General features: G+C 40.8%; 1 protein-coding gene across 38 annotated transcripts in view; it reads left to right on the top strand.

The window, feature by feature from the left end:
- Window positions 1-20441, top strand: part of ATXN1 (ataxin 1) — a 314572-nt gene that overhangs the window by 7540 nt on the left and 286591 nt on the right. For 35 of the 38 annotated variants that reach the window (XR_014790211.1, XM_084850246.1, XM_084850249.1 and 32 more), the window contains exon 2: window positions 791-910. The gene's annotated coding sequence lies outside the window, so the exon portion shown is untranslated. The other 3 variants (XM_084850243.1, XM_084850253.1, XM_084850252.1) reach the window with 3 other exon arrangements.

Genomic DNA, 20441 nt, shown 5'->3' with positions numbered 1-20441 from the left:
GCTTTATGGCCTTTGAGGGAACGAGAGTGAGCGAGCTATATTTTAGTTTGTTTAAAATCAAGAGCATAAAATATGCCAAAAAGGGAGTCCGTCATGCATGTAAAAACCTGAGTTTGGTGTAAAGGCGAGGAAATGAGAAATTAAGGTAGAGTTCTGCTTATCATACAGTTTTAGTTTCGTTTGGCTTAGGGCTTCTGGATCATGAAGGTTATGGTGCAGTCTGGCTTTTAAGCTATTTTCTCCAGCTATTGCCAAAAAAACTTTGCTATCTAAGGTTGGTTTTGAATGCAGTTTTAATGCATCTAGTTTCTTTTCGGGGTGTGTGTGTGAGAGAGTGAGAGGCAGACAGACAGTTTTCCAGAAATAATTTTTGGATTACTTTTTGAAAGTGAAATTTGTCCAGACACATTTATATTACAAAATCATATATATCATATCATGATAATGTCAGTTCAGTTTCAAGAGGGTTAACTGTGTTAGTCTGTTGCAGCAAATATAACCAACTGCCCCATGGCACCTTAAAGACTGACAGTATATTTCTGTGCATGGCAACTCAGAAGTAAGTTGCACTGAATTCAGTGGGACTTATTCCAGAGTAAGCATATATGATTGCAGACTAATAGACTTCTAGTGGCATAAATGTTTGTGGACTGCAGTCCTCTTCATCAGTTAAAGTTATTCTGCCCTGTTCAAAACAGTCTTCATATTTTTCCTAGGAGTGTTCTAGCACTTTGTAAGCAAGCGGCAAATTAACAATTTTTTTGTTCGTTTGTTTTTCTCTTCTCTTCAGTTTTTGGACCAACAGTTGCAGCAACATAGAAAGGCAGTCTAAGCACTGAGTTTCTTCTTGACCTCTCTAAGAAAAACCACCACTACAATTTTCACTGATGAAAGGTGCTGTGTAAATAAGGTGAGAATTTAAAACCTCCATTCTGTTCATGTATCGTATCCTCCAGAAATGTTTCTTTTGAGGTGGGCTTGGATACACTTCATGAGTTTTTATGTACCTCCTATTGGCAAGGGAATAACATGCTATGTATACAAAATAATTTTTACTACTCAGTCCTGAAAGACACACAGACGCACATGGATGCATACATGTACGTGTGTGTTGTGTGTGTGTTTGAGAGAGAGAGAGACTGCAACCTCAGATGTTTAGCATTTTTTTAGCTCCTGATTTTTTCCAAGCAAATTCCAGACTTTAAGATTTTGTTTTTGCTGTTAATAGCTAATGTGGTCACTTGTTCTGAGAGCAGGGAACATTATTTATTCTAATTTGCATGAACATACTAATTTAAATAGGTCCACCTTTTGAATTGTTTGTTCATCTCCTGGAGACTGAGCTAAAAAAGCCCACCCTCTGTAATGGTGGCAACCATAGAAGTAGATTAGAAACCTGCTCAGCCACAGATACTAAAGTATGAATGGTTGGGCAGGTTGCGGGGGAGTTGCAGTATTTGACTTGTGTAATATGAAACATGAAAAACCAAAATTCTATCTGTGCTTTTATTGGCTATTTAAAACAACAACAGTAACAACAACCACAGTTGTATAGACACCACAGTGAAGAACTATTCCACCTTCCTGTTTTGGTTTATAATCTCACCAAATCAGTAACTGTTAGCAGACTTTCCTCTCTTCCTACTCCCATCTTTAATATGGTTTAACTAACATAAAAAATCAAAAGTTAGAATAGTTTTTTAATAGCAATTCAAAGTGCTGGAGTATGAAGAATTTGTATAAACCTAGAAAATTACATTACTATAGTATTCTCCTTAGGAAAATCTGATAAAGATGTCCTTGGAAGAGCTTGTTCATGTATACAGAATGTCTTAATGAATTATATAGTACATAGTTTATGTTTTATTGTGTCTGTGGCTTGGGTGTTGCACTTTAAAGGAGAATAATTTCAAGAACTCACTGCATGTAAATACATGCAACCTCCAGTGCACATTGACTTGTTGGAATGGAGAAGGCATGTTTAAATTATGTCACTTAGCAATTTTACTCTTTCTAAATGATGTCAGACAAAACACTTTAATACTTGCACATTTAGACCCTTTATTATTTTTGTAAGGAAAATTACATAATGATAGATCACTTGGGATAAGTTGTGTCATAATAGCACTAATGTTTATCTGAAGCCAGTAGCAGTATGTGCATGATGAGCATTGCAGTTACTAGCCATCAGTACTGTGCTGAGGGTGAGTGGGAAGGCCTTGGTTTGCATGCTGGAGGCACTGTTATGTTCCATCTGCTCAGAGTCCTATAGTAGCTTGTAGAAAATGATGATGTCATTGGTTCTGGTTCACAACGGTACAGATACTATATACTTCCATACAAATTCAGTGTGAACTCTCATGCCCCCAACTCCCCAACTAGTTGACGTGCAAGCTAGGATTTTACAGTGTGTGTTGCAGAGTAAGTTCTGTTTGACCACACTTGAGACAGAGGACAACTGCAGGCTTTAAACAGGACCTTCATTTAATATTAACAGGCATCTTCTTGTTACAGCTAAAACAGGCAAAGTTAAAACCAACCCCCAACTCCCTACATGCATTAACCATTTAGTAGCTTTTCAACTAGTTATTTCCCTTCCATACAGTGGGTTTTGATTAATAGCTGTTGATTATTCCAGTAGTATGCACCACTACACAGGTTGCTGCTGCTTGGAGTGCATATTTGCAGAATTATCATAGCAGTGTTTTTGTTTATTGGGATGGTTGCTCTAGAACATGCTCATATTTAATAGATGAAATTATTTTTCAAAATCAAACCTAAGTGAGTTGAGAGAGTCTACTGCTTGTTGTTGTAAAGGCACTACGATGTCACATTTAGTATTCCTATTTCCTGCAAAATAAACCAATATTGAAAATAGTAAGAAAATATTTTGCAAGGATAGTTTAATATTGTGGGACAACCCATAGTAAGGATGGCATTTCTAAGGAGATGGGTGGAACTGGGGTTGTGTCTATACAATTGATCATACTTATTTCTGCTAATTCTTGCAGAGAGATTTGGGAAGAATATAGTAATAGTTTTGTACAGTGCTGGATAGTTTATAACTCTTGAAGAGTTTGCAAAGCACTTGGATTAGTGCCATGGTTGCCTTTCACTTGTCATGGAAAGTGAAAAGCATGGTACGTGGTTAAAAAACAAAACTCCCAAATGTGTTCAGTTAGGGTTGTCTGTAGTGCCTCTTGTTTGATTGGGACTGTATACATATATGTTGAATAGAGACAGTCAGGTTTGGTGGCTTTGGCAGTGCTGATCACCTAAGGGTACCTGATCTGGATAGAATCAGTCAATTCTCCATTTTGTATCCTCCTTTGGTGGAATTCATTATCTGTGTGTGCATCACAATTTATTTTTGAACTTGTTTTTATGGAATTGCTATATGTGATGGGTATTGATAGTTGTGTGATAATCTATAAATACATTTTAAAAACAGGGAGATTTTTGCAACTGAAGGGAAGATATTAGTGCCCCCTGCTGTCTATTTGAGAGCAGCATTTGTCTTACTTAGCAGCAGTATTTTGTTATGCCATTAACATTGCATACGCAATGACCTGAAGGGGAAGTGTGAAAAACAAGTTGAGAAAATTTTATTGAACTGAAAGTACGAGGAGAATGAATTTGGATTTTTGATTTCAGTGTAATTAGATTATAACTGGAGAAAACATCAACTCTTTTTAAAAAATTACATCCTTAGTATTGAAGTATAAAAGTGAACTTAATCTACTTAGAACTGACGTAGTGCTGGTGCTGTAGTACTCTACTTCATGAGATTCAAATTTTTAATCATTACTGGCTTTAAAATAATAGTGTTTTAGAAAGGTTCATCATCTTCATCATTATTTCTATACCGCCCAATAGCTGAAGCTCTCTGGACAGTTCACAACAGTTTATGAGTCCAAGCCCTTAAACTACATTTCTGTATTTTCTCTCTCTCTCTCTCTCACTCACTCACTCACTCCCGCCCTGTCTCCCCACCCCTGTAACATTGGAGAGTGAAATTAACCCACTTAGATATGAAAGTTGAGATTTCCAAATATATATTTTTATGATCTAGATTGGAACTTGAGGGCGAAAAGGCATTCAGTCTTTTCAGCTCTCTAGATCAAATTGTCATCAGTGGTCTCTTAATTGTGTGAACACAAGTGATCTTTTCCACTCTAGCCTACTTCTTCCAATGACAAGGGATAGAATTTTACCTGGGTGCACTTTTATTGCAGAATTTACACAGAAGTAGACCTATAACATAATCATCCTAGGATATTGTCACCTACAATTTCAGTGAGTCTGAAATCTGTTGATTCACAGTTATATTTCCGTTTACAAAAAGTTCCTGGAACAAAAAATAATCCAGAAAACCTGACTGATTCCAGTGTTTAGGGTGCTTTTTTGTCTCAGCCAATGGAATGTGTTGGGGTACATAATTTCTAACAAATTGATTAAACGAAGCCGATTTAAATACCCATACAGGGTTTTCTTCCTGAAAACCAAAGAAGGTCCGAGACAAAAGTATCACAGGAAATCTATTGATTTTTACCATTGGGATATGTTTACGTCCCAGCCAGTGGGAAGTATTGGGGTGAAAAAAGGGCTCATTGGGGTGAAAAAATGCTCCCATGATACAGGAAAGCCGAATTAAATGCCTTTTGCCTGTAACCACACACAGTTTTGTTTTTGGGGCATCTTACTATCCCAAGATAGATTTCAATGTGGCTTCTGGTAGTAGAATACCCCAAAACCATTTGACAGAGTTTTTGTTTATGAGACAGCCACATGTGCACTATAGATGTATGCATATAAAGTAAATGATGGCTTTGAAGTGACTATGCAGTGGAATCTAATCTTCTTGGAAATAAATGATAATATATCATTTGAGGGGGCTAAACTTACCCAAAATACTTTGGAACAGTTGCAACTATCATGTCATGTTTTTATTTCTTAGATATCTAATAAACCACAGATTTCAGACAAATGGTTGCAGAAATAAGCCTGATTCAGCCAAAGTTAAATGCTTTTAAGTACTAGTGGCTTCAGTGGGAGAGTTAAGCATATGCTTAGATCTCACATGGTGAGGTTTAAAGTGCTTAATTTTTGTTGGATTGGGCAAAATGTGAACGTAGTAGAATTCCAAAAAGAAATGCAGGCCTCTGAAGCTGACCTTGGCTCTCCTTGCCTTCCAGAATAAATATTTCTCAGTAGTTCTTTTTCATGTTGATGTCATGCTATACTTAACCAAGCAAGGAGTTTCTCTAGAGAAAATAATGGTCTGGCAATTCTTGAAGTGTGTTGTAGTGCTGATTTTTGAGGTGAAGGCCAATTTATCCTATAATGCAATTAACCATATAAGGTTTGTTTAAGTTTTCCGTATGTTTTAGCATTGGCGTGGTTAGAATGTAAGGACAACCCAGAGTATGGATTGAGTATGGGTTGTTCAGTTGTGGGATGTCATTGCATGTGAACCCTGTGCTATGGTTTTAACTATGGGTTGTTAACCACGAACAACCCAGGAAGAGAACCCGTGATTTGTTGTTGGGTTGTGAACTCTGGGTTGTTCATGATTAACAACCCATAGTTAAGTCATAGTGCAGGGTTCTCATGTAACGACATCTCATGATTGAACAACAACCCATACTCAGCCTATACTCAGGGTTGTTGTTACGAGCTAACCAGGTCATTGTGTTGTAAATAAGAACAGAGGGTTGTATCAAATGTTCATCTTGACTAGCTTAAGTCCCATTCATTTCAGTGGGTGTACTCTTAAGTAGGACTAGCATTGCATACAACCCATAAGAAGAGCCCTGCTGGATCACACCAAAATGTCCATCTACTCCAGCAACTTGTTTCCCACAATGGTCAGCCAGATGCCCCAATGGGATGCTCACAAGCAGGGCATGAATGAAACAGTCTTCTGTTCTTGCCTTCTAGCAACTGGTATTCAGTGGCATATTGCTTCTGAACATAAAGCTTCCATATAGTCGCCATGCCGAGAAACCATTGATAGCCTTATCCTCCATGAATTGTCTAATCCCTTTTTAAAGCAATCTAAGGGCAGTATCCAGTGCTGTTGCTGCACTAGTGAGAACAACTGCTAGAGCAATGGGAAACTAGTGCAACTGGAAACTAACTGCAGCTACCAGTTCCGGCAAGTCAATGGAGCAATTGCAGCATTTGTTAGTATCCAGGTTGGGCCCAGCCACTTTTGCAGCATCAGAGTCTCCGTCACTATTAGAAGCACTTACTGAGGCTGGTCAGGCAAAGTAACCCACAATTCATGTCTATAAATAGTTGTTATTGGTGAATAAATGCAAGTTGCCGCGTTTTAAGCAGGAATGGTATATGGAATTGAATTTTCCCATTCTGCCTAGACAGTGGATTGCCACTTTGGCATCTATACCTGTTGCGTCTTTGGATCTTAGTCTGGGTCTTACTCACTGAAAACTTTTGTTTCGTGTCTGTTGGCCACCGCAACATCTCTTTAATAAGGGATTGTCTAATTCGGCTAATTGCTGGTGGCGCAATGCAGCTAATGCTTCTTGTAAACATATGCTTTGGCAGTGTCCAGTAGTTCCTTCTTTTTTGTGGGAGGAGGTTATTACACAGATAAATTTTGCACTGGAGCAGTCTGTAATATTCACTGATGTACACACTCCTTTAAATTATTTACCTGCTTCATGGAAATTAACAATCAGTGCAAATGGATTCTCCATGGCTTCTTCACAGCTAAAAGACAGATACTACAAAATTGGAGGGATAAACTCTAACCTCCTATAATGCAATGGATTGAGGACATTATAATGCTTTTAACATTTGAACAGGTTGTATATATATGTCACCTTCAAATGGATACTTATTTGGATATCTGATCCACTTTTGTTGAAGCCTATGTATAATTGCTAGTAAGTTGCATTTTCTCACTTATGCATTTCATATGTATTCATTGCTATGGATATATACAGATTTATGTATGTGTATTAAAATAACTAAAAAAGAAAAAAAGGTTAGCAGAGCTCTCTTCCGCACCTTTGCTGACTTTCCCATTCCAGAAGTGGTTATGTGGCAGCAAATTTATTAATTTATTTAATAGATTTATATACCCCTGTCTATATTTAAAAATACCACTATTTAAAATGTATTGTGCGAAGAAGTATTTTCTTCTGTCTGTCCTTAGTTTCCTGCCAATTAGATGACAGCAATTTCTAGTATTATGAGAAAAAGAGAAACTTCTCTGTATCCATTTCCTTCATATCATGCTTAATTTTATAAACATCTATCATGATGTCAGGAATGAATCTGAGCGTGTGGAGGTGTCTGGCAGCTCAGATTAGGGATGTACGAAGGTCACTTACCTTTTCGCGGAATTGATTCATGGTGCGGGGGGAGGTGCTCCGTCCCTCCCCCCAGAATCCTCGCCGGAGGGAAGGCGATCTGGTCCTCCCCCCCGGAATCCTGCCTAGCTGGCCGCGCTCCACGGCTGCTCCGCGGAGCAGCCGGCCAGGGCTGTCCGCAGCCGGACTTCCATCCACAGACTGGCTGCTGCGGACGCAAATGGTGGCCGCCGTAGCGGCCACTATTTGCATCCAGCCAGGCTGCTGTGATAGGCTACGTAAGTATTTACGTAGCCTATCATGGTTGGGCAAAAACCCAAAAAACCCCAAAACAGCGTACGCAAATGGCGGCGGCTATGGCGGCCGCCATTTGCGTTCCCTATTTTTTGCCATTTTAGCCTACGTAAATATTTACGTAGGCTATTACCGCGGAAAAAAAGGGGACGCAAATAGTGTAGTGGGCACTATTTGCGTTCCCCTTCTTTTGCCGAAATAGCTTACATAAATATTTACGTAGGCTAAAATGGCGGAAAAAAAAGGAACGCAAATAGCGCCTACCTACTATGCTATTTGTGTCCCCCCTTTTTTTTCGCTGTAATAGCCTACATAAAAATTTATGTAGGCTAAAAAGGCGAAAAATTGGGAACGCAAATGGCGGCTGCCGTGGCCACCGCCATTTGCGTACGCTGTTTTTTTTTGTTTTTTTGCTTGGCTTGCCGTGATAGGCTACGTAAATACTTACGCAGCCTATCACGGCAAAGACCAAGATTCAAATGGCGGCTGTGGCAGCCGGTCGAAAGACCAGCCGCCGCCGGAGCCACCGCTGTCCGGAACATCCACCCCAGGTAAGCTTTGCCCGAGGGGGAATCTGCGGGGGGGCGGGGGGGCAGGCCGTTCCGCCACGGATTTTGGGGGGGGCCGAATGCCAGTGCATTCGGCCTCACTGAAATCTGTGGCGGAATTCTCCACCATCCCTAGCTCAGATATCAGAATCAGAACAGGAATATCAAGAACAGAGGGAGGAACCCTCCCTAGTGAGCCCAGATACGGCGAGACTTCCTTCCCAAGACCTTGACACACAGATGGCCCAGCCTGAACGGCTCCCCCATTCCTCCACCATGAGAACTCAAGTTTCAGAGGGAGAAGAGGAGGAAACCAAGGGGTGTGACTTGAAGGATGCTAGGGTCTGTCGCAGAGCAAAGCAGGAAAAGTTAGGGGCAGGGCTCAGATGCTCCGCTGGGTTGGCTGCTCATGGAAGCCAACGTAGGAGGGAGCCACCCTAAGGGAGGGACATTCCTGCCTAGCAAGTCTGGCCCTGAAGTTCATGCGCAAACTGCTGGCAAGTTCTCTAACTTCCACTTTGTATCCTCTGTTGATATTTGTAGATGTGTGGACTGGCAGGTTCTATGCAGTCTGACAATTTCCTAGAATCTGCATTTGTAAAGTAGCTAGTCGTTTACTAATAAAGTAGTGTTGGCCTGAAGCTTTGTTTCCTGGAGTGTGTTGATTTCAAAGGGAGAAGATGAAGGAATGTGGAACATGTCCCCCCGCCCCACCTGTCTTCCCCCCCCCAAACTAAAAAGCACAAATGTTGTAGCCTTCCCTCCTATGGAAGTTATTCCAGCCCCTTGATCATTTTGGTTGCTTTTGGGGGAGTACCTTTTCCAGATGTACAATATTCTTTTCGAGATGGGGTGACCAGAACTGTACACAGTATTCCAAGATTTGTATAATGGCATTACAATACTAGCAGTTTTATTTACAGTCCCTGGAATTCACCTTTTTTCACAGCTGCCACATATTCCTGACCACAGTGACATATCTGTGCGTGCTCAGCCCTGGTTGAGGTATCACAGCCCAGCTGCAATTAATTCCATCTTTCTGTGTCCCACACTGAAATCTTCCTATTTCCATGGGATTCCAGTTACCCACTTGCAGAAATTCAGTAATCAGGCAGTGGATTCTTATCTATAGGCTCTAAGCTTGTTTTGTCATAGAGCTGAATCCCTAAGAAAAACAGCAGCACTAGCTTAGAGCAACATTGCCATTTCCTCCAGGAATATATGTTATTGCAAGGGAAGAACATAAGAAGAGCCATGCTGGATCAGGTGTCATGGTCCCAGGTGTTACGCCGCCACTGGAGTCATCTTCAGAGGAAGAACCAGAACCATCAGAGCCAGGACTCAGTCTAGATCAGGACACCAAGGGTCTATCTAGTCTGTCAGCATTCTGTGGCCAACCAGCTGCCCAAGGGAAACCCACAAGCAGGTCACGAGTGCAACAGCACCCTCCTGCCCATGTTCCCTAGCAACTGGTGTACATAGGCATACTGCCTCTGATACTGGAAGTAGTATATAGCCATTGATAGTCTTATCCTCCATGAATTTGTTCAGTTGCCTTTTAAAGTAATCCAAATTGGTGGTCATCAGTATGTCTTGTGGTAGAGAATTCCATAGTTTAACTGTGCACTGTTAGCAGAAGTACTTCCCTTTATCTGTCCAGAATCTCCCACCAATTAGCTTCACGGGATGACTCTGGGTTCTAGTATTATGAGACAGGGAGAAACATGTCCCCCTATCCACTTTCTCCACACCATGCATAATTTTGTAGACCTTACATCATTTCCCCCCTTACTTGCCTTTTTCCAAGCTAAACAATCCCAGCTGTGATAACTTTTCCTCATAGGGAAGTTGCTCCAGCCCTTTGATCATTTTAGTTTCCCCTTTCAGCATTTTTTTCCAAATTGATAATATCATTTTTTAGGTGAAGCGACCAGAACTGTACACAGTATTCTAAGTGTGGTCACACCATAGATTTATATAAATGGCGTATGGTCTTGGCAGTTTCATTTTTAATTCCTCTCCTAATTATGCCTAACATGGAATTTGTCTTTTTCACAGCAGCTGCATACTGGGTTGACATTTTCATCGAGCTGCCCACCACAACCCCAAGATCTCTTTCTTGGTCAGTCACTGCTAGCTCAGATCCCATCAGCTTATACTTGAAGTTATAATTTTGATAAACTGGGTAGGTTCACCTAGGACTGACAGAGGCATATAAGTGCCCAGTGTCCATATCATATGAGTGACCTCACATTGCTGATAAATACATGATGTGGAGATCTTATGAATGTCTCCTTTGGGAAGGTATCTGTGATCCAAAGAGCTGGAAAACCTAAGCATTTGGATGCAGCTGTTTCTACTTTGGGTGGAGTGACCCTAGGAAAAACATTTGTTCTGTAGCAATATCTTAAAGTATACTGGATTATTTGACAAAACTGAATTTCAGGTTTATTACCAACGTTCCGCTAGTGATTAAAATATTATAGTTCTAATCCTATGCAGTATTTTATTTACAGATGAGAAAGCTCTGGTTCTGACATATGACTAAGAGAGCGCCCCTCCTTTTAGCAGTTGTATGTCATCTGCTTCAAAGAAATAATTACTTGGCAATTCCCATTTGATAATTCCTTCTTTATTTTCTGGTGAGTTACTTAATAATGATGGGATTGTTGAGCAGACTGTGTTTAATCTGAGCTTCAGAAGCGTCAGTGTGGATCTGGGGGTATAGTTGTATGTGTTTTTTATATTGTTTAGTCTTGCCATAAGAATACTCAGACTATGGCAAGACAAGTGAACACTTGACAATGGTGAATAATAGCTTTTAATGAATAATAGTTCTTTTAAATCAAAGCTAGGTTTTAATTCTTTTGGTCTTATTCTACATGTGTTTTAAACATATTGCATAAAGTATAAATGGGCTTCGAACAGGATTTTAAAAAGATAACATTTCCAAGACAAAATATGTAAACAGTCACACTAAGAGATACAAACTGCATCATAAGTGTAGCTTTACATTGTATTGCCCCTGCAGTAGGCGTTGAACTCTCAATTTAGAGGTGCCAAGATAGTAATAAATCAGATCCAGTTTTACTTACAAGGAGATACTCTATTGAGTACGATCAGCACACAGGCATACCCAGTGGTTGCATCAGATAGCTTCTCTGAACCCAGAGCCATGGGGTAAAATGGGTTTTATATCATACATGTTAGCAGTGAAGCAGCATGACAACAGCAAGCGTTAATTAGCATTCGTCTGCCACTTTCCCAGCATAGGCTAGCAGTGCTTGGTCAGAAGGGAAACAGTCAGAGCTTTCCCACTACAGACATCTGCAGCTTTAAAGCAAGTAAGCAAGCTTCACTTCCCAGGTGCATCCTAATAAGACCCTCTAACTTATTAGCATGGAATATGCTTGAGGCTGCACTATCGGCCTTTGACTCATCCTGGTAAATCAGGAGGCCTGTTGAGGAAAACAGTCTGCCAACTGAACCAAAGTCAGAGAGCACGTATGGATCATCTAAGCCCCTCTAAAACTGTTAATAGTTTGGTTCAGGCCTGGGGCCTTACATATATCTGTATTCACATTCTGATCTTCCCCATCCCATCCCAAATAATTGGTAACTTGGCAGTTTTTACAACACTTTTGCATTATAAAAGGTTCCTTGATCCGTTAGCATTTGTTTTCTCTAATATCCCTAGATACTTTGGTCATTGCTTTTTTCTCATTCTGTTGTTGTTATGGCCAGTCAGGTTCATTTCTGCTTGAGGAATGAATGATGGTTTGCAGGTCCCTCATTGCATGCAAGGCACCCAGAGAGCAGGAGGTTAGCATTTTTATGACTTTTTTGCCAAGTTAATTTGTTTTAAATGCAGGCCTGTGTTTGCAATGTGTTCCAATGATAAAAAAAAATAAGTATGTAGAGATTGGCTACTTCTGTTTGATTACCTCTTTTAAAAAAACAGCAACTCAGTAGTGGTTTGACTATTCAATTAGCACAAAAGAAAGCATATTCTATGAACTGCCTTATATAACATTGCATCATTCGACATATCAGATGTTTTCTAAGCATTATCATGGGCTCAGTTGTGTCCAGTAAACATAAAAACCTTTACTGTTGACTTGCTGTTCACTGGTGTGTGTGTGTGTTTTATCTTTTGAAATTTGTGGTAGGAGCAGTGAGTCACAAGTTTTGTTCACTCTACATGTATTTATTCATTCGTTAAATATTATCCTATAAAGACATAATTAAAGTTGGCATGCTATTATGGAAGGAGTACTGATTGGGGCACATTCGTTTCTGTAGTTCTGATATGTTCTCTTTTCATTCAAGAAAACAAAAATAGTAAAAAGTATAAGATTTTACTAAATCTCTTTTTAGTGCCGGACGCTGGTTACCCCAAAGTCTCTTCATTTCTCAAGTATAATTTGGTCTGTAGGTGTGGGAAAGAGTCATTTTGTTGGATTAAATATTGAGTAAAAAATCCTTGCAACTCTACTGCAGATCACCCAGAGATCTACCAGTAGATTCAAATCTACCTTCTGCCCACGCCTGCTGTAAGATGTTTCTGTGTGCAGAGAATAGAGGGATGCACTACACACCCATCCATCCATTGCTGGAGTGTGTACGTCCAATATCCAGATCTACCTTAGACTTCAGTTGCAAGGGTGGAATTGATGAAGGAGTTAGCTGTAGCAGACAGTAGGGTGAGGGAGGGGCCATAGCTCAGTGGTAGAGCCCCTACTTTGCATGCAGTAGGTCCCAGGGTCAATCCCCATCACCCCAGTTAGGGCTGGAAAAGCTCCTGCCTGAAACCTTGGAGAGCCGCTGCCAGTCAGTGTTGACAGTAGTGGGCTAGATGGACCCATAGTCTGACTCAGTAGAAGGCAGCTTCCTATGTTCCACTCTCTTGGAGATCGGAAAGCTCCATATGGTACCGTCTGCAACTGGCTTGGCTTGCCTCTTTGACCAGGGATGCTGCTGGCATGCTGAAAGTTGGAGAGGAGCTTGGGGTGGTTTCTACTTCATGCAAGGAAGAGAGTGCTGCTGGGTCAGAAGTTGTGCCTTTTGCTTATGCAGTGCTACTCCCTAACAAATGTGCTCTCAAAATGTGAATGAGTTTTTTCCTTTAAGGTTGCCAACCTTAAAAAAAAAGTATCTTCTGGGTAAGGGATGGGGGAAAAGCCTTCTGGATCAGAGGGAACAACCCAGCATTTTTTGCTGGCTTTAAGGGCAGTATAAAACCTGTATATTTATTTAAGGCATTCAGTCTTAAAAAAAATCTGAGCAGGAGAAAATGGCCCTGTCTCTTGTTTTTGGCAACTGTCCTGAAAAGAGTAAGCAAACAAATGATTTTTTCTGGTCCATTTGCTGTGAACATGCACAGGAGAGCTTTTGGGGAGAAATGTTTGCAAATTTGTATATTTTTATATATATATATAAAAATATATAAAAAATGCATTTTCATACTTTAGTCAGCGGGGGACAGTGCACACTTTCAAAAACTATGCACAGAAATGTGCACTTTTCCCGCTTGAATGAGCTGAAAAACAGGGTGAAAATTAAAATGGGGGTGAGTCAAAGAGAACTTTGACGTGGTTTTCGATGAATTTGTTGTTGTTGTTGTTGTTCAGTCGTTCAGTTGTGTCCGACTCTTCGTGACCCCATGGACCATAGCACGCCAGGCCTTCCTGTCCTGTGCTCTCTCCCGGAGCGTGCTCAAGTTCATATTCATTGCATCCGTGATGCTATCTAGCCATCTCATCCTCTGCCGTCCCCTTCTCCTTTTGCCTTCCGTCTTTCCCAGCATCAGGGTCTTTTCCAGAGAGTTTTCTCTTTGCATTAGGTGGCCAAAATATTTGAGCTTCAGCTTCAGTATCTGTCCTTCCAATGAGCACTCAGGGTTGATTTCCTTTAGGATGGACTGATTTGACCTCCTTGCAGTCCAGGGGACTCGTAAGAGTCTTCTCCAGCACCACAGTTCGAAAGCATCAATTCTTTGGCGCTCAGCCTTCCTTGTAGTCCAGCTCTCACAGCCATACATTACTACTGGGAAGACCATAGCTTTGATTAGACGGACCTTTGTCGGCAAGGTGATGTCTCTGCTTCTTACTATGCTGTCTAGGTTTGCCATAGCTTTCCTCCCAAGGAGCAAGCATCTTCTAATTTCATGGCTACAGTCACCGTCTGCGGTGATCTTGGAGCCCAAGAAAGTAAAATCTGTCACTGCTTCCATTTCTTGCCCTTCTATATGCCAGGAAGTGATAGGGCCAGATGCCATGATCTTCGTTTTTTTAATATTGAGTTTCAAACCAGCTTTTGCACTCTCCTCTTTCACCAAGAGGCTCTTTAGATCCTCTTCGCTTTCTGCCATTAGGGCAAGCTCAAAAATTGGTGGTTCTTTCATCCCTAGTAGTGACAACGTCATTGGGGGCGGGGAGAGCTTGCTTTAGTAGATTTGCTACTTTTCTTTTCCAACTTAATAACTTTAATCATACTTGGCATTTATAGAGCTGAACAACATACTTAGCATGTTGCAGCAGGAGTGAACAGGCAGCACGCATGAGCTTGCTGCTTATTGTGATCGGCAAACTGGGTCAGTTGCTTTATCATACAAGTGGACAGTATAACATCTGATAGAGAAGGTTTCTCTGTAAACAGGGAAAAATTAAGGGCACAATCCTATGCATGTTTAGACAACAAAAAGTCCTACAGCTCCCAGCATTCGCCAGCCAGCCATGCTGGCAGGCAAATGCCAGGATTTGTACAACTTTTTCTGTCTAAATATGCATAGGATTGTGCCTTAACAGTCTAGTGCAGAAAATATTATTCAACCACTGAGTGTTGCCTTCAAAATTCGATTAGGATATGGACTTGAGACATATTTGGAGTAATGCAAATCTGCTACTTGGTTTTATATCAGCTGTGTGTTGATATGTAGTTTGGTCATGAGACCTGTATAAATAGACTGGCATCTGCAGAGGTGTTAGATTGTCCATGATTTTTAGAGGTACTATATACTTTGCAGCCCACTACTTTGCTTCCTAATGCGTCCAACCTGCAGCAGTGGTGGGTATGACCACCTTACCCTGTGGCTCTGGGCAAATCAGTGTCACAGGGTTGCCCAGTTCCACAAAATTAGAATAATAAAGGTTCCATAGGATTGCTAAGTAGCATTGTAAAGCATTTTGTATACTAGTTCCACTAGCTTAATTGTACCCTTTACTGTTTCTGTTTTAGAAGTTTCTGTGCAACCCAAATGGAAACTCTTATATTTTCTGTGTCAGGCCACAACTCTGCCTAGGAATCTGGCTTCCTATTAGCATATTAAATCTGACACCCAATTAAAAACCACCCCATAAATGGTCTTTTGTTTTCTGAACATCCACTAACCTGCATTCAAAAAATATATAAAACAACTTTGCTTGGGTGCAGCCATGCTCAGTGGAGAATCTATGGCTAATCCAAGGACTAGCACCTGTGATATTTTCTTCTACATTAATGTATACTCACTTTTAGTGGAGAAAATCTATGGAGCTATAACTCTACTAAGACATACATTATTTCTAGCAATACAAATCTGATCTCTGTTGTGCTGTTTTCTCAGCAGCAGTAGTATATGAGCAGCTTTGGACTGTGTTGCTTAGTTGTGTATACACTCTTGACAGGAGCTCATAAACCAGCCTTCCTCAACCATGGCAGGCTAGGAGATGCTGGGAGTTGTAGTCCAACACATCTGGAGGGCACCAGTTGGGGAAAGCTGTCATAAGTAATATACCAGTGGTGATAAAAGTACTCTCAGATAATGGATTTGAGGCCAGTGTGGTTCAAAAACTTGTGAAAAATTCTTAACCTGATGTGGTTTTCAGAAACTAATGGCTGTAAGAAATAGGTTTTGAGTGGTTTGATTTGCACAAAAGGTATTCCCTAATATTAAAGAGAATAGGGTGTCCTCTGGTCAGAGCTCTGTGTTCAGCCAGAGAGCCCTGGAGGTACTGAAATAGGACAGGCATCTTTATTTTGTCTGTCTTCAACTATCTAGCTGGATAAGCTATAGATCTTCAGTGTATTTCAAAGGAATGCAGGATAAGTGAATTAAAATAGTTGGATTGTATTACATTTCCTGCCAGGTAGCACTGTGTATATTACGTTAAAGTCAAGACTACATTTTTAATAACAGAAATAGACATAGAAAAGGCTCCTTTTTTCTTTTTCTGTGTTAAACATTGCCAGACAATATGCACCCTTGTCAGGAGTTCAACTTGTGTGGAATGTTATTTAGAAGAAAAGGAATGGGAGAAATGCAAACCAAGTGACACTTCACCAACATTTATAATAGCCAGGCATACTGGAAAGTGCTTAGTGCTTTTTAAAATAGCTGTTGCTTGCAAGGGTATCCTAACAAATAGTTTTGTGTTCCATATGTTATACCCACCAAAGCCTTCTGTCCTTTATTTTCCCTAACATGTTTTATGTACCTCCTAAGATAGTAAGCTCATAGACGGCAGTTAAATGCCAGAAGCTCATTTAATTGCTGTAGGTTTACACTGCTAGGCTAAGGACCTGTGCTGGTAAAGAGAGGCAGGACTGTGGGAATGGTAAACCCCCACTACATGATCAAATTCTGCTTTTTTTAAGGGTCATTACTTTTGTAGTGTGTTGCATCCTCTCTTTTTTTTTTCTGGCCTTGTCTGTGACCCCTTGTTAGCTGAAGGATTTGTAAAGCTGTCAGCATTTCTGTAGAATTGCATGCAACAAAATCCTTTTTTGGGGGGCGGGGGAGGGGAATAGCCTTCTTTCCTTATTAGTCATAAATGAGTTCCAAGTCTCTACAGTTCATATGATTTGTCTGAAGTAGACTTTCATTCCAGGAACCCTCCCCCCGCTTTCACTCATGGGAAAATCTTTATATATACACATTCCTCTGAAACTTACTGCAATTTTAAGAATCTTGCATGCCCCTGCCAGCCGTTTTTTTTGTTTCAGTTGCAGTGCTTTTTAATGTCTGCTAGTTTTTAACATGAAAGTGGATAAAATGCAACTCATCATTTACATTGTAGACAGTTAAAAATCACGCAGCTGCTTTTTCTATATTGGTGCCTCATCAGGGAGGAACATTTAGTTCACCAGTTTTAAGGAATGCTGTTATGTTAAATGGTTGCAAGTCCTACATTGTAAGGCTCTAAACTTGTGGAGGGTTGTAAGCAATTGATGATGGTCAAGTCTTCTGTGTGCTGTTTCTTATACTAGAAGGAAAAGTAACAACAATAGAGTTGCCCATGATATTAGGATTTTTGTTGGTTGAAATAGTATAAATCGTGGGTGATAATGCTACAACACGAGTATTGCCAGTAGCACAGGTAGCAGGAGTTTGTGGTACTCCTGTACAAGAGCAAAAGAGTAGTGGGCCTTGTTATGGTATTGTCTGGTCTACACTTTGTCTCCTTCTATTGTGCCAGGGAGTAGTAATACTGTTCAATAGAACTAGAGGCAAAGCCACATCAAGGCATTAGAGTGGCACTGTCTAATAATCAATGATTGACTTGTGGCCACCACTAGTCTAACTTATATCTTTTGCTGTCAAAATAATATTTACTGTTCACTAAGTTATTTAGGTTACGTTTAGCACTTTATTATCAGGCATATGCCTACATAAGTTGCAGGTGGGTGCGGCAGAGGAGGCATGTGCAGGATGGGAGAGTCCATAACTCAGATGCCACAGTTTGCTTAGTGGAGGGACATATCAGGATACAGTGAGGCTGGACAGTCTAGAGAACTGAATAGGAAGAATATAGGAGACCAGAGAGCAATCTGGAAGCTACAAGGGATAGCCTAGTGGCTACTCTGACAATATTCAGTCTGACTGTGTACCAGGCATTCCCAACCATTTTGGGCCTGTTGCCACATTTTAAAATGTGAGAAACTGTCATATGTACCACTATAAAATGTCTGCCACAGGGATATGGCTGGTCACAAAATGGATGCAGTGAGGGCCTGCGTAGCACCTTGTCTGAGATACTGAATATAAGGCAGAGGTAGGGTCTGAATCCCAAATGCATGCATAGCCACACCAGCAGCAACTTCTAAAGTCTGGGGAGTGGACATTTTCCATCATCATCCCCCCAGAGCATCCCTAAGACATCACTTCATTTTCAATATTATTATGTGTTATGTAATGTGGTGTGGTGAACCAGTGTGGTGTAGTGGTTAGAGTGTCGGACTGGGACTCCAGAAATCCGAGGTCTAGCCTCCACTTGGCCATGAAGCTCACTGAATAACTTTGGGCCAGTCGCTGACTCTCAGCCTAACCCACCTCACAGGATTCATGTGAGGATAATACGGAGAGAAGGAGGACTATGTGAGCTGCCTTGGGTTCCTTGTGAGAGGATATAAATGTAATAATAAATTTAAAAAATAGCAGCATCCATTCTCACCAGTATTACTCACCTTGGTTATAACCTGTCATTGAGCATAATTGTGGGATATAAATATTTAAAATAAATAAATGCCAAACCACAGATATGCCCCCCACAAAGCATAACAAAATATCCATTTCACAGAAGCAAAACTGGTTATGCTCAGAGATAGACAGTCATAAACACGCACACACCCTACCCAATACTGCTATACATACTCAACAGACACACCTGGAAAAACCCACAGGCAAAATATGTGCACCCCCCCCAAATCAGGTACCCTCCCACTCAAGTGTGAGGGGGCCTTGAGCAAGATGTCCTCTGGGGCCCCCTGCACCACTCTGGTGGGCCCCCCTTGTAAGTTTAATAGGCAGCAGTGGGCAGGGCTTTGGGTAAGCAGTGTCTGTCCTGGTCTGAAATATCTGCATTGGCTCTGTTGGTGCAGGTAGTAGAACAGCAGTGCTTGGCCCACTGGGCTCTTGGTTCGAGCCACATAGAACAGTGTCCAACGGGGCTGCTGTGCTCCTGCTGATTGTGTTGTGCCAGCAGGGCTGATAGCTGGCGAAATAGGAAGTTAGCAGTTCTAAAAGTAACCCTGGAAATCAGCATCAGCTCTAAATTCCTGATTGGGACAGGTCAGCAAAGCTCCCTTCTGTGAGCTCCACTGACATGCCCCATTCTGGAAATGAGCATTTCTGCTAATTTCAGGTTGCTTTTAGACCCGCTAACTTCCGGTTGTGCTAATGGTTGGTCCTGCTGGCGCACACACACAATAGGACACTGTCCGTGGTGCCTGCCATTTACTTTAGAAAACATATCATGATGGGATTCTACCTTGTTGCCAATTAGTGTGTGTGTGTGTGTGTGTGAGAGAGAGAGAGAGAGAGAGAACAAGAAGCGCTGTAGTATTTATGCTTCAGATTTCTGTAAAGACTGCTTAAACCAAAACAAGTATGTTTTTATGAGATCATCCCCTGAGCTTGCTTTAAAAATAAAACAGAACACTTTGTAAAGTTGTTATTGTGTGGAGTATTTCTTTAAAAGCGTTACTTCAATTTTCAGTTTAGCAAGAAGGAAGAAGTCTTAACACACCGAAGAAAAGTTTGCTTAATTGGATTGGGTATTTCAGGCCAACTTTTAAAATAAGTAATGGCATTAAACAAAGCACTGAAATGCCTCAAATAGAGGAGAGGTTAATTTTATGTTAATTAACATAAATAAATAATTTTGGGAATAACAGATTTATTTTTTAATATAAGTAGTGTTCTGGATTTATAAGCCATGGCAGTGTAATTCAGAAGCTGGAGTCTTGAGCTTGGGCCTGAGTAACTTGTGCTCAGGTACCAGTTCAGCCACAGACCTGCTGTTGGATAAGTGTTGTGTGGCTTCAGTTTCCCTACAATAAGATGGGAAAGAATGAACTGGTTCACAGCACTGTGGTGAGCACAGGTAAGATAAAGACTGCAAAGAATTCCCCCCCCCCCAAATTGCATGTTAATGAACAAGGATCTATCAGACTTTTTAAAAGTCATTCAGAAAATTGTTTGCCACAATAAACTGCATACAGTTAGTACAAATGATAGAAATTAATGGAGAAAAGATCCTTTTCCAGTTTGTTTGCATTCTGTATTTGACAGCACTTTGTTTATAGTCAGTTTCACTTCTCTTCTGTATCATCAGTTTCCTCAGGGGAGAAAGAAAGAAAGAAAGAAAGAAAGAAAGAAAGAGAGAGAAAGAAAGAAAGAAAGAAAGAGAGAAAGAAAGAAAGAGAAAAATATCTCCAACCAGAAAATGTTGGCTTTCAGGAATTTGGAAATGGGTTTAATGCTGGAAAATGCTTTTAAGTT

This window comes from Heloderma suspectum, chromosome 4 (assembly GCF_057233095.1).
Source record: "Heloderma suspectum isolate Gila_16-S chromosome 4, 16-S_ref, whole genome shotgun sequence".
In the NCBI taxonomy this organism is placed as follows: domain Eukaryota; kingdom Metazoa; phylum Chordata; class Lepidosauria; order Squamata; family Helodermatidae; genus Heloderma; species Heloderma suspectum.
The sequence above is the reverse complement of the archived record's forward strand: the minus strand, read 5'-3'. Positions and strand labels throughout refer to the sequence as shown.